Source organism: Pinus tabuliformis, chromosome J (assembly GCF_031772625.1).
Source record: "Pinus tabuliformis cultivar Carrire ecotype Pingquan chromosome J, CPIR1, whole genome shotgun sequence".
Lineage (NCBI taxonomy): Eukaryota > Viridiplantae > Streptophyta > Pinopsida > Pinales > Pinaceae > Pinus > Pinus tabuliformis.
In genome coordinates, this window is record NC_142295.1 from 393,577,745 (window position 1) to 393,593,898 (window position 16,154).

Sequence of the window (16,154 nt, forward strand, 5' to 3'; positions counted from 1 at the left end):
GCAGAATAGCTCACACAAATAGAGCTAAACCTAGATTGCATGGAGCAGACCACAACTGATTAGAGCATGGACACAAAAATTAAGAACACTTTCCAACAAAAGACCCAGCTATATCAGGTTGTCAAAGCTATCCAACTCCTTCACCAAGCCAAGTGGCTCACCAGGGACCAAGTTCAGCAGAAGTTTCCCCATCTCATGGAGGCACTCAATGCAATGGGGACCATTGCTTCCTAAGGGGGGAGGAATGATCCAAGTGGATATTGGTGGCCACCCACTTATTCCACTTGGACACCCAACGTTATCTCTTTCAGCTTTTTGGTTTCTTTAATTGTAGCACAGTTTACTATTTTTGGCATTTTTTCAGTTCCTAAACTTTCGGAGCCGTTTTGAGGCCCTAAACGACCTCTTTTAGGGAAAACGGAGAGACTAAAAGTGTCCAACAATATCTTCATCGTGTTTTTTTTGCCTTCTCTTTGAGATCTTCGAAATTAGGTATTATGATAGCCAAATGGAGATTGTATGCCAAAGTTATGACCTCGGGAAGTTGACGTACCAATTTACCCAAACGGGGCCCATAGTTTTCGCGCTTCATCTCCTAGGGTTAGGCTTTTGGATGTTTAGGGTTTTCCATTGTTTCTCAATAATAAATAGGCCTTTAAGCCTCATTGTAACACAATTCAGAGGCATGTAGCCACCACATCTCTTCTCAGAGATAAGCTACCATTGCTCGAGTTATCTTATTTCCATTCTATTTGTAAGCATAGTTCAATATTTTTATATTAATGAAATGAAGTGTTTTTCTACTTTATGATTATATTTGTAATTTGTTGCATTCCGGTTGAAGTTTGGATCACCACCATTATCGGATCTTCCTTTATTGGTGCATCTTTTCTTGGAACTCCTCCTTGGAAAAGTACACCTTTCACCATTCTAGAAATTTCCCCACGTGCTACGCCCTTTGGGAGCACACACACCTCTCCTCTGGATAGTCCCTGAGATACCCATCGGGGTATTTCTCCTGAGATATCCCCACATAGGACTCCATTTCATATAGATTTCCAGAATCATTTTGCGTTGGTAGGTAATTCACATATCATGTTCTTAGCTTCGTTAAATTTCCCAGATTTAAGAAAGCTAACCAATGACTCAATTGCACATGGCCAAACTAGCTAGCTATGCCCACTGAGCTCCCTTGGGATATTCCAAAGTTTGAGGGAAAGCAGGGCAAAGAACCAGGGAACCATGTCATGACATTTCACCTATGGTGTTTGTCTAATAGTATCAGAGAAGATACTATTATATTATGACTATTTCAATGCACCCTAACAGGGACTGCCAGGAAATGGTATATAGGCTAGCCGTCTGCGTCTCACGGAACCTTTAGCTCATTAGCTACTGCTTTCCTTACTTTCTTCCAACTCTTGGTTCACCATGATTCAGGTTTGGAACTCCTAACCAACTTCAAACAAACACAAACTATGCACATCTTGAATCATATCCATGTATGGCGGAAGCCCCGTAGCCTGTGCAAAACTAAATTTGAAGATAAATTCCTCCTGGACATTTTCTATAGATCCCTTACCCCCGAAATATCTAAAGATGCAGCTAAAACATTCCCACAAAGTGAGGAAGAATACATTAGTAAAGCTAAACAACTGGAGCTTATCTATAACTAGTCTGGGTACATTTCTCACGTGCTCCTAGATACCCCAGGCCTATAGTCTTATCGTGAAATTAAATGCACATCCAATACTATTGATGAACTAATTGGGGCCCTATCCCAACAACATCACAACAATAATTATATTTACCCTACGTATCTAGTTAATGTCCCATCATATGATGCTACACCACCATTGCAAAATACAGGATATTATAATGGTCAACTCGCACCTATGCAGAATATAGTCAATAGGGTTAACCAATACTAGCCCCCACAAGGAGGCTCATATCATCCCCCTTAGGGAAATAAATACTCCTCCTGGAGTATGGATAAGACATCTGTGCCCTCGAATTAGTATGTTAACCAAGGACAAGAGAACCAATATTCTCCATTCCCATCACTGCAACAGAATATCCCGCCAATGTAAAATAATGCACGAGTGAATCTAGTGCAACCTTCTCTCACTTCACCACAACAATCAGAAGAACAACCGAACTCGGTTAATCCTTCTAATGATCTAGGAAAAAACCTAAAAATAATCCAAAAGAAGAACCCGAGTAGGGAGGTAGCAATCAACAGTAACCCCCAAGGGCACCAGGAAGGGACAACCCGAACCAGAACCAAAATCGAGGTATGACCAACAATAACTCATAGAAATAGGGAAATAACACTAGTGTCTGGACTAATCATGCATGCACTATCTGCGGGGAGTACAACCATTATACCCATCACTATCCTCAACTTCCTGATTTGAAAAGGATACAAGACAATAGGGGGAAAGGCGGCAACAAACTATAGTCATGCAGGACCCCTTCCCCCATCAGGGAATTGTTAACACACAACAACAAACTCCCCAAACTCACCCATATGGAGGGAACCTCAATAATGTTCCTAACCATGATATATTCATGACAGGAGAGGACAACCTCTTACAAATGAGGAATCGAACTTATGAGACTCCCCTAGAGCCAAATCTGTCCACCTCATCTATGGCCATACCTACTAGATCGTTGACCATCATGAGACCATTCGTAGATGCCATTCCTAAAATGGTCAAAGGACCCTTATGTCATGCAAGGCACAGTTCAAAAGTTGTCCATAGTTATAGCATAGTCAATGACTTAGCTCAATCATCATCATCTATGTCAGCGCTTGAAGTCCTACAGACGTGCCCAACCTAGTGGAAAGCCCTACTTTCTATTCTAGGAACAATCAACCCATCTAATTCCCACCTCATGGTCTTTGACTTAGATAAAGCTACTCCACGGATTCCCTCATCCATTTTTTTCCAAATCCTTATCTCAGTCTAGATATATAAACATTAACACATAATAATAAACTCCCCAAACTCACCAATATGGAGGGAACCTAAATAATATTCCTAACGATGATATCTTCATGACAGGAGAGGAAATCCTCTTACAAATGAGGAATCAAACTTATGAGACTCCCCCAGAGCCCAATCCATCCACCTCATCTATGGCCATACCTACTAGATCGTTGATCATCATGCGACCTTTCATAGATGCCATGCCTAAAATGGTCAAAGGACCCTTATGGCATGCAAGGCACAATTCAGAATTTGTCCATAGTTATAGCATAGTTGATGACTTAGCTCAATCATCATCAGCTATGTCAGTACTTGAAGTCCTACAGACGTGCCCAACTCAGCAGAAAGCCCTACTTTATGTTCTCAACATAATCGACCCATCTAATTCCCACCTCATGGTCTTTGACTTGAATAAAGCTACTCCACGGATGCCCTCAGCCATTGTTTTCCAAATCCCTGTCTTAGTCTAGATATATAAACATCCATTGTTGCATCTTCGACGACGGGGCTTCCACATGCATCATGTCCAAATCTATTTGGCAGAAGTTAGGATCCCCTAAAATTAAGCCTTCTGACATAACACTCAAAGCATATGATAGACATCCTTCTGCTCCCATTGGTTTATACCCTAGCGTACAAGTGAGGTTAGCTAGAAAAACTATGTTAATAGGCATTGAAGTAGTAGACGCCCAATTGGATTACAACATCCTCCTAGGACAAAGTTATATGTACAAAATGCAAGCAGTCACCTATGAAAAGGAAACCTTACCCACTCTAGATGGAGTGCTTCCCCTTAGTCTCATCCTTCCATGAGGTGATCACTACTTACATTGAGCTCAACCCGGGCCAATTTAAGTCATCAACTCTCCTAGGAACATTCCCAAGAGACCCTTCGGTAAGACAAGAGCTTGTCCCAACACCGGTGTGCATGATGACTTCATCAAACAACATCCAAACCCCAGAATCAATTCTAGACACTCCACTCCCTGCAACTGAAGAATTCAGGACTTTACCTTAATCCATTACGCAAACCCCCTTCTTATGCCCCCCACCCAGTTTTGTCTCACACCAAGCCATGGCAACCTTCACATTACCAAATATGGCTCTCACAATACTAGTTTGGTACCTGGTCCCCATGACCGTGTCGGATGAATGAGGACGCATGCAAGAAGGAAGCTTCCCTATACCTTCACTTCAAGGGACCACCCTTACTCAAAAGCATCCTCCGCCTACCATGACTGGAAGCGGAAGAAGGGCGAAAGAAAACAGTAAAAAGGAGAAACTTCCAACTCCTCCAAGACCATTCAACCATGTGCGTTATGTGAGGAATTTAGGCAACCAACTCATATATGCCCCGAATTAGACGAGTTAAAAAAAATCATGAATGCCTCTAAAACATTAGTAACCCTAGCTCCACCAAAACGAGAGAAATTAGTAACCTTGCATAAAAAGTAAGTACACACCAACCATGTGTGCGCTATATGCGATAAATATGGACATTATACTCATCATTGTCCTAATATCCTTCAACTCCAAGAGACACTCAAAGGTCTCATCCAAGCCAACATGAATGAGCCAAAAAAAACAAACCCCCCTCCACAGGAGGAAAAGTGTCGAAACATCTTCTACATTCAAGAAGAGGTCACTTCTAGCTCTGTACCTACCTATAACACATGGAGGCAACATTAGGAACAATTCCCCTCCTCTACTTTACCATGTGCTATATGTGTTGACCCTATTCATTCGGTGAAATTCTTCCCAGAGTTATGGACACATTACCAGGTCCATCCAACCACCCAAGAGGCTCAAAGGATAAAACCTAAGAATCAACACCATATATGCACTATATGCGAGGAGAACCATCACAAAAGGAGGTACCCTCATCTTCCCAAATTCCACAAAACATTTAATTATGTACTTAAATTCGTAAAGTAAAATCCTTATCTGCTAGAATTAGATACAAAATCCACAGAACCCATCCCCCCACCTAGTGAAGAAGGACCCCTAGATGTCCTATGTGTGTTTGAGGAGAAAATATGTCTAGGCCCCCATCATTTCACCTCCCATCACCATCACCATTCTATACCAGGCCAAAAGCAATCAAAAACCAACTAGCAAAGAAAGTTGCCCATCACATGCGCATTATGTGAAAAACCCAACCATTTGATCAATAAATGTTGCGAACGTAGTAAGTTCAATGATATCTTCCACTTAGTGGCCCATCTCCCTTATAAGCACCTCTCAACCAAGAAAACATTACACGGTGTTATTGTCACATATGCTCTCAATTCCACCACACAAAGAATTTTCAGTGCCTTACATGGTTCCATGCAGCAAGAGAAGTACTAAAACCAATCCAAACAAACAGGCCACACCATAACAAGACCTCTCCCCAGAGATGGATACCTCCACATGATATCCTACCATGCAACGACAATGAGGAACAAACATCCCATGCCATGAGTAGCACCACCTCTCATACAATCTGTTCAGTTAGCTCCGAACCAATTTAGATAAACCCTTCCCATAGTATAATTGATACCTTTATACCACAAGAATTTCCAGAACAACGAAGACCATAAAAAGAGGGTCAAGGCCTTGTTCGACCACAACATCACCCCTCGGACATTCACCAAGGGAGAGTTAGTCCTACGCTATGATTTTGCCCAAGAAATAGTAGTGCCTAGAAAATTTGAAACCCTTTTTAAGGGCCCATACATCATCAATCATTGCCTCTGCAAGGGGGCATACATACTATCAGAGCCCGAAGAGACTTTCCTAAAACAAATGCCATTAATGGTCTCTACGTCAAAAAAAATTATCCATAAAATGTTAGAGTAAGCATGTATGTAAAATGACTTATTGTTTATGATTATCACCTCATCATGGATGTATTCTAAAAATTTCTCTCTCATCTCATGTAAACAGATGGATCTTCCACTAGCTTATCACCATGGGTTCGTTGACAGCACATCTCGATGGTCGCAAAATCTTGTTGCTGCAACACGGGCCATATACTCTAATGACCGGACACCTTGTCTCTTTAATGTACTTTGTATTGGTTATCCACCAACAATCTAGCAGAATATGATGTTGTCATAGGCCTCTTGGCCAATGTTAGGTCCCTATACGACTATTGTATCCCCTTATTGTTATTAGTGCAACCCACTTATTATATTGTTTTGCCCATGTAGTCGCCATGTTGTCATTATTGTGCCCCATAGAAGCCCACTATTGTTATTGTTATGCCCCTACAATATTATTGTTTGTAGGCTTTGATTATGTTGGGACCACTTAGACTCCTATATATAGAAAGGAGGCATTGTCATTTGTATTACCCAAGAATTGTTCATTTGTGTAATGAAATGAGGTTGCCCCCTCGAAGAGACTAATTTTGAAGTCATTGATCTATCTTTTCTATCTTTTTGTAAGCTAGTTTCATAACATTTGGTATCATAGCTTTGGATTCTAGGGTTTCACTGCTCCAAAAGAGGTCATCGTGGAATTTTCGCTATAACATTTTCTTTACAAATTCTCACATGCTAAAAAAAACCCATTTGCGATGAAATAGTTATGAACCTTGGGTTTGAATTTCAAATCTTGTCTCACTATATTTTTGTTGATATGATTTGAGAAAGTTAGGCTTTTTGCAAGCTCCAAAATTCCATCACAAACAAGTCATCGTGGAATGTTTGCTATAATTATTTTTCTATGAAGTTTCAGACTTTGAAATTAAAACCCATTTGAGCCGAAATCTTGACGAAGCTTGGGTACGAATTTTAGATCTTGTCTCGCTATATTTTTAAAGATATGTTCCAAGGAAGTTAGGGTTTTGTGGGCTCCTGAATTACATCCCAAACAAGTGACCTTGGGAAAATTGTCATAACTTTCTCTCTTGGTATCAGATTGAAATTTTGTAAGAAGTTACAGAAATAAGATGGACTTTAGCTTTATGTGCATTGTTTCAGGTTTGAAGGTTAAAACGGTGACACATGGCACTTCGTACAAGTTAGATCTACTAAAAAAGTGTATAATCAAGTCATCTTGGGAGATTGGGCATAACGCATTCTTGGAGAATCCAATTTTGATCAGACTGGTGGCGTTGGAAATGGGACTCAGAGGGCTACCACAGTTCGTACTTTTAGACCTTGGAGATCTGTAATTTCAAAGATACATCAGATTCAATATCGAGCTCCTACAAAGTGAAAAAAGGTGTGTAGTTTTTAATTTTAATTTTTCATAAGTTTGGTTTAAAAAATTAGTTTGAAGGAATTCAAAGGGTATAGTGAAGCATAATTATCATTAATTGATACACTGAAGAAAGAAAATGGAAACACCTAGTAAGCAACCTGAAAGTGCTAGCATGACTCATGAAGAAGAGGAAGAAATGCAACATGATATACCAAAATTACGAGACGAAGTGCAACAAATTTCACTCTCACAAAAATTAACAGAAGCTAAGATTGATGGTTTTAAGAAAGATGTGGAAGATAAGATGGATGGTATGAAAGATAACATTGAATATTGGAAGAAATACATGGATGGTTGGAAGGAAGGTTTGATAAAGTTACTACAAGAAAGACTTCCTAATGGCAAAAAGGTAATAGAGCAAACACATAATGAGAACAAAAGAAATGTTAATGATGATTTGTATAATGACAACATTGAAGATTTCAAGAAAGTTGTGGAAGGTTTGAAGGAAGGTTTGACAAAGTTGTTGAAAAGGTAGTTGAGAAAACTCATGATGAGAAAAAAAGAAATGTTAATCATAATTTCATAGACTCTAACATTGGAATAAAGACCCATCAAGTTCCAAATATAAATATGACGAAGTTTGATGGCAAGGATCCCATAACATGGATACTACAGATGGAGAAATATTCCGATCTCCATAATGTGCAAAACACACAAAAGGTACGCATTGCAACCTATATTTGGAACCCAATCAGTTTGTATGATATCGATGGAGTTTCTCTTGTAAACAAATTGTCACTTGGGCAATTTTTACAGAATAAATGACAGCACATTATGATGATACAAAAAGCAATACTTTTTTTAGCCAGTTGTAAGTCTCAAACAAAAAGGTTCAATGGTGGAGCACATTGATGACTTCCAAAAATTGAATATAAGGGTAAAAGATATTACAGAGATGCATAGGATTGATGTGTTCATAGGGACATTAAATGATAGCATCCAACATGAGGTTCGCATTTAGGAGCTTGATTCATTGGAGAAGGCATTCAGGTTGGCAAGAAAATTTGTAAGCAAAATTATGGCAACAAGGAAGCATACCAATCATAACTGTAAAGGTGGAAGTGTTGTTGCCCCTAGCCTTCCATAGCCTACAAGGTTCACACCACAACAATTGGAAGAAAAACGAGAAAAAATGCTTTGTTATAGTTGTGATAGCAAATACACTAAAGGTCATAAGTGTGCTAAGAAGAATTTATTTTACATAGATTGTGAAGAGGAAGAAGAAAAGGAACAAGAACCATCAAAATAAGAGGATACACACTAGGAAAAAATCCTAGAGAAAGAAAAAATGAATCCGACCATATCTTGTAATTCATTGGTCGGAATAACCACTCCTCAAAATATCAATGTAGAAGGACATGTCAAGAAGAAAAAGTTAATAGTGTTGATTGATTCAGGCAGTACCCATAATTTTATTCATTGTAAGATAAGGAAGGAATTGATTTTCTTTCTATATCGAGCACCAAAGTGTCAAGTGATGGTTGCAAATGGAGGAACCATAAATTTCTTTGGAAAGTGCCATAATATCAAGCTATCCATGGGAGAATATGTGTTGAATAGTCTAATGCTTTCCATTCCAATGGGTGGTGTTGATGTTGTACTAGGAGTCCAATTGCTATAATCTTTGGGTACGATAAATTTTAATTTTCAAGAATTTTATTGAAATTTTTGTCAGAAGGAAAGGAAGTTAAATTAGGTAGTATCACAAGGAAACTGGGAAAGATAATCAACTCTAACGGTATGAAAAATATTCTAAAGAAAGAAAAATGTGGCGTAATTGCACAATTATGTTCGCTAGAGATTCCCACATCAAAATCATCTATTTCTCCAGACCTGCAAAAAGTATTGGACAATCATTCCAAGGTATTTGAGACTCCCAAAGGCCTCCCACCTATTTGTGATCATGATCAGGCTATTTATTTGATTCCAGGAAGTGTTCCTCCAAAAATTAGGCCTTAAAAATATTCCTATGCACAAAAGAGTGAAATTGAACGTATGCTTGCAGAAATGCTAGAGGTTGACATAATTCAATGTAATAAAAGTTCGTTCTTTGCTCCAATAGTATTGGTGGACAAGAAGGATGTATCATGGCGCATGTGTCTAGATTATAGGGATATTAACAAGCTCATTATTAAAGATAAATTTCCCATCCCTCTCATTGATGAATTATTGGATGAATTGCATGGAGCAATTTACTTCAGAAAGTTGGACCTTCATGCAGGATATCATAAAATCAGAATGAAGATTGAAGACATTCTGAAAACAATATTTATAACTCATGAGGGTCATTATGAATTTTTGGTCATGCCTTTTTGCCTTACCAATGAACCTTATACATTTCAAGATTTGATGAAATCCATTTTCAAACCCTTACTTAGAAAATTTGTGTTAGTAATTTTTGATGATATACTAATCTACAACAAGTCTTGGAAGGATCATGTTCAACATGTTGATAGAGTGCTCAGACTATTGGAGGAGAAACAATTATATGCAAAAAGCTCCAAATGTTTCTTTCGAGTACAAGAGGTGGAATATTTGGGTCATACTATATCTCATGAAGGTGTTAAGGTAGACCCTCAATAACGACAAGTTCTCCAACTCTTAAAGGATAACCTAACTTTGGCACAAAATAGAATGAAAAAATAGGAAGATCAACATCACAGTGAAAGAAGCTTTGATGTAGGCGACTGGGTATTTTTATGGCTACAAACATACAAACAACTGTCCCTCAAGCAAGCTAAGAAGGATAATAAATTATCACCAAAGAACTATGGTGCTTACAAGGTGTTGCAAAAGATTGGTACTATGGCATATAGATTAGAGCTTCTTGCATCTTCCCGAGTGCCCCCATCTATCCATGTTTCATGCTTAAATATGTTTATAGATGACAAGCTCCCAGTTCAAACAATATTGTCAGAACTTGACAAGGAATGAAAAATCAAACTGGAACCCAAAGTAGTCACGGAAACTAGAACCCACAACTATGAAATCGATCAATTTCAAAGTATCTTATCAAGTAAAAGAACTTACCTGTTGAAGATTTCACATGGGAGGATGAGAATTTTATATAGAAGCATCCAGAACTACTCAATCATTGAGGATAACACATTTTGAAGGAGAGGGGCATGTTAGGTCCCAATACTACTAGTGTAGCCCCTTATTGTTATTAGTTCAACTTCCTTATTGTATTGTTGTGCCCATGTAGTCCTCATGTTTTTATTATTGTGCCCCATAGAAGCCCACTATTGTTATTGTTGTGCCCCTACAATATTATGTTTATGTAGGCTCTTGTTGGGTTGTAGTCCCCTAGGGTCAATCTTGGGGCAAAAGCCCAAGTTTTTTTGTATAAATATGTAAAGTATCCACAAATTATGGTTGCAAAGTGCATAGATACTTAAAGAGTCATTAAGGGTTTTACCCTTCTTTGTGTAAGTCAAGTCGGATTTTTGAGGATCTACCCATGGTCCATGAACCATGAGATTGTATAAATAAGCGTGTCTTAGAATTTTTAAGGTAGGAGAATGAAGTTTGTCTGTGGGAGAAGTCTAGAGAATTAGCGCAGAAGAGTAGGAAGAAAGCTCTGCAGCTATGTGCGTAGAGGCCTAGAGTAGAGTCTGCAGCTGAGTGCATAGGGAAGTCTTGGGTCTATAAGTTGAATAGAATATTAATAAAGAAGATTATTGTAGAAATTCTTGTGCTTCATCTATTTACTTCTGTTATGAATAATTGCACTTATGCTGTGATGAATGATGGGTTTATGAAATAATATTGTATTAATGCATGACTTTGCTTGATTTATATTGCTATATGAACGCAATTAATGTCAAATTTTTACGAGAATCTTAACTTGTTGTCTGTTGAAGTTATCAAACACTTACGTCGATATAACTAATTACTGGGTTAAGAGTAATATTTGAGGCACGTAAGTAGCAAATTAGTTTGTTCAGAATCCATGAAAGATAGTCGTGTTAGAAATTCTATATTGGAACACATAAAATATTGCAGAAATATAAACATAGAAAACACATAAAACAAGAGAGACACATATATACGTGGTTCACCCAGTTTGGGCTATGTCCACAGAGAAACAGGCAGTCCTTTTTTATATTATCCAACAAATTGAAGAAATACAACCTACAACAAATCCATTGTAATTCCATCTTCACTCTCAATCTCCTCTCTCTTCCTCACTCAGAATACATATCTACATAGACGTAATAAAATTCCCTCATATATAGCGAGGGGTTGCCTTCTAGGGCGAAAAGCCCTAAATTAAACATAACTTCTACTGTCAGATCTCTGCCTAATGAATGGCCAAGATTGACTACGAAATTACAACATTTGACAAGGCAATTTTACATCTATTCTTAGCTTCGAGGACGCTGCCCCCAAAACCCCCTACCAGGGGGGGGCTCCTAAAAGGTCGTAGCCGCCCCCCCGGAACCCCCTTGCAGCAAATATTTTACGGGCGGCGTTGCCACCCCATTTCGAACTGGGGTCTAGTGCGGAGATACCTTTGAATATAGAAGATAATCAGGCTCCGCACCCAACAATTCATAGACCTTCGTGGAGGTCTAGAGGTTGATTAAAGGGAGTCATATCGATAAGCCATAAAGACTTATCGATCTGCGCAAAGGAAGATTTAGGGAATAAAATGGCATCACATTGATACTGGGTGTGAACACTTGGTTCCAACATCCCCCCATACTGCTTTGGGTGAGACTTCAGTCTGCGCTCCGCGGGTTGATGCCGAAAGGGTTAGCAGTGTAGGGATTTGTTTGATTCAACTAACTCTGAACCTAGGTCAAGACCCACTGATCGAACAAATGGTTCTGCTGTCGGGACTGGGATGTGAATAAACATATGTGTGATGTCACATCACTCGAATCCGACAAAGAAACAAATTGAGAAGGTTGGATAGAAAACCCATGAATTCGCACCGCAAGAAAATAGAAATCTGCGCCTTACAAAAGAATAGTGGTTGGACAGGTATCTATACATAGAAATACACAAAATTTTCTTCTGCACCTTCTTGATCAAGTTATATGAGTGGATCGCTAAATTTGTAGATGGCCAAGGAAGGTGGAGGCTTGATGCTCCAATAGTGTGGACCCCGGAGGTAGTGCGAAGGTTGGAAGCCTCTGAAGAGAAGAATGTGCACGTTGTTGATCACTGACTAGATCGAGTAATAGGAGGATTTGTAACAAAATTCATGGCTGATACCTCAGTCAGCTACAATGACGTAGAGTGACGCTTTTCCAAAGGAACGCGAAGTAAGTATTTGAACTTTTTGAATACTTGGATTAAAATGCTCTTGTGTGAAAAGTGGGTTATGCCACTTCCTTGATGCTCGGATCTACATAAAGTGGATGAATCTTTAGAAATCAGGAAAGAGTGGGTCCTCAATATAGTCCATTGATAGATCTTCGTTTGAGTGACGACAAGGGAGCGATACAGGCCTCATCGCAAAGTGTTGTACGGTTGATAAAGCAGGGTTTTCCGTGAGCATCTCATCCGCCCACACCACCTCCACCTTCACCTCCACAACATACACCTTGTTAAGTTATGGCATGTTCTATTCTTAGAGAAATTTACTTCTTTTTCTTATTATTATCCACAGATTAGCAATCACATGTACATTAAGTAAAGTGCAGATAGAACATTAAACAATCGATAGAAAACAAGCCAATACAAGAGACACAAGATGTGGTGGCTAGCCAGGGACAAACCCCAATATGGGGAAACCCTTTGATCAAATCTTCTTTTATCTTCAATAATTCAGTAGAGAGAAATAGTACAAAGATCTGATTTATATCAGTAGAAACAAACTCCAAATCAGCCCTAAACAAGGGTAGCAAACCCTAGATCAAACTTGTCAAGTTTCCACTAGTGAGTCGTTCATAATGCACCAGTCTGAGACTTCGTCGTGCACCAGTCCGAGACTTCGTCGTGCACCAGTGCAAGATTTTGCTGTGCACCAGTGCAAGATTTCGCTGTGCACCAGTGCAAGATTTCGCTGCGCACTAGTGCAATATTTTTCGTGCACCAGTGCAAGATTTTTCCACACACTAGTGCAAGATTTTGCCACGCACTAGTGCAAGATTTCACCGCAGACTAGTCCAGGATTCCGAACGACCTTTTTCGGCTCGGGTGAGAGAGAGAGATGAGATGAGATGAGTGCAAATGAGGAAAAGTCCTCCTGTATTTATACACAAATGTGGACGATGGATAGATGCGTATGTTGGGCTTCTGAGCCTACATGAGTTGCATGTCGGCTTGATAATTATTCATAATCAAAATAAATTCATATCTCCATAAATACTTATTGGAATCAGATGATCTTTAGATCAATCCTACACCTCTCAATGAGAGAAATCTAATAAAAATATTATTAGCCATGAATAAGATGACCCACATGGAATTTGGTCGTAGTTTCCACTTTTAACACTCCCTCTAAACTAGGGAGAACTCCATCTGCAATTTGTATGTTGGTCACCACTATTCATCCATCAAATGCACTACCCTGTACAGCTTGACCCCTACTCTGCTTTGCTCTATCCTGACTACTCTGCTTTGATCTATTCTATCCTGTTCTAATCTGCTCTGCTCTTCTTTTCTCTGTTCTGCTCTGCTTTGTCCGAATTATGAAGAAGAAGAAATGATCAGGGATGTATCATACTGACTCAAAGTCAGTCTCAGAGTGTGTACCACTGGTCCTAGACTGGTCTCAACCGATTCAAAGTCAACGTCAAAGTGGGTACAACTCCTACCACTGGTCCCAAACTAGTATCATCCTCCACTGACTCAAAGCTAGTCTTAGAGTGTGTACCACTGGTCTTAGACCAGTATCAACTAACCCGAAGTCAGTGTCATAGTGGGTACAACTCCTACCACTGGTCCTAGACCAGTATCATCCTCCACTGACTCACAGTCACTCTCAGAGTGTGTACCATTGGTCCCAGACTAGTCTCAGCCAACTCGAAGTCAGCGCCATAGTGGGTACAACTCCTACCATTGGTCCCAGACCAGTATCATCCTCCATTGACTCAAAGTCAGTCTCATAGTGTGTACCACTGGTCCCAAACCAGTCTCAGCCGACTCGAAGTCAGCGTCATAGTGGGTACAACTCCTACCGCTGGTCCCAGACTAGTATCAGCCTCCACTGACTCAAAGTTAATCTCAGAGTGTGTACCACTGGTCCTAGACCAGTCTCAACTGACCCGAAGTAAGCGTCATAGTGGGTACAACTCCTACCACTGGTCCTAGACTAGTATCATTGATCCTATACCAATGCAGGTCATCCTAGCAGAAGGAGTATGGTAGATACAGTAATGCATTCATCGGTACTACTGTGGTCCCTATCCTCAATTCCCTGCTCATTGATCAGATGAGAGGTACTTCCCATGAGTCCTAGACTGCATGGGTAGGATGCCTCAACAGGAGAACTAATCAATCCTGTCCTCACAGGAGAACTAATCATATTACTACACAATCGTCATGGACAACACATCATCCAAACCTCACAAGAGAACTAAGCATCCTGCTACATAATCGTCATGGAGAACACATCATCTAGACCTCACATGAGAACTAATCATCCTGCTACATAATCGTCATGGAGAACACATCATCCAGACCTCACAGAAGAACTAATCATCATGCTACATAATCGTCATGGAGAACACATCATCCAGACCTCACAAGAGAACTAATCATCCTGCTACATAGTTGTCATGGAGAACACATCATCCAAACCTCACAAGAGAACTAATCATCCTGCTACATAGTCACCAAGGGGTGTCACAGGGAAAGTTTTGATTCTTTTACCCTATTTGTCATATGCTGCTCCAAGAAGTACCCCGCACTGCGCCCCCCCCAGGTTCCCAAAGCTCAATACATCATACAGGACCCTCATAAGAGGGTTTTTCAATGACACCGAGTCGTTCTCGAAAAGTAAAAAAATTGACCTTTCCTAGGGGCTTTGTCAGAATTTCAGCGACCTGATCATTTGTACTGATATGTTGGAGCCTTATACGTCCCCGATGCACCATATCTCAAATATAGTGGTACCTGATATCGATATGCTAGGAGTGATCATGAAATACAAGATTCTCTAACAAACGAATCCCACTCTGGTTGTCACATAAGATCACGATGGTATCCAATGTAAATCCAAACAGCTCACTGAAGAGCTTTCACAACCAAACTACCTCACAGGAGGCCATGCTAGTAGAAATATACTCTGTCTCGATAGTGCTCAGAGCCACCAAATTCTACTTCTTGCTCATCCAGGATATCAAACTAGATCCCAAGGAGAAACATCTCCCAAAAGTTCTCTTACAATCCACCACACTGCCTACCCAATCTGCATCAGTGTATCCAAGTAGTATCACATCTCCGGTAGTGTATCTTAACCCATATGTAATTGTGCCACGTAATTGTGCCATGAAGACATCTTAACAGATTATTGGCACTAATCCAATGTATGTGATGAGGTTCAACCATATGTTGACTTAATGTGTTGACTACAAAGCATATATCTGGACAGGAGTTCACTAAGAACATTAATGCTCCGACGAGTTGTCGATACTCGATAACATTTCATAAAACAAGTCCAGCAGCACTACCGCTTAACTTCTTAAAGTCAAGCTCCATCGGAGTAGTAACAGGCTTGCAGTCAACCATACTAAATATTTCCAATATCTTCACCATATATTCTCCTTGAGATAGGAAAATTTCCCTTGGCTTCTGCCACACTTCAAGTCCTAGGAAATAGTGCATTGGTCCTAGGTCCTTCATTTCAAATTCAGAATCCAACTCCCTCTTATATTTTTGAATGAGAGGGTCTGCACCTGTTAGAAAGAGGTCATCCACATACAACACCAATATGAGAGGCTTCTCATTTTC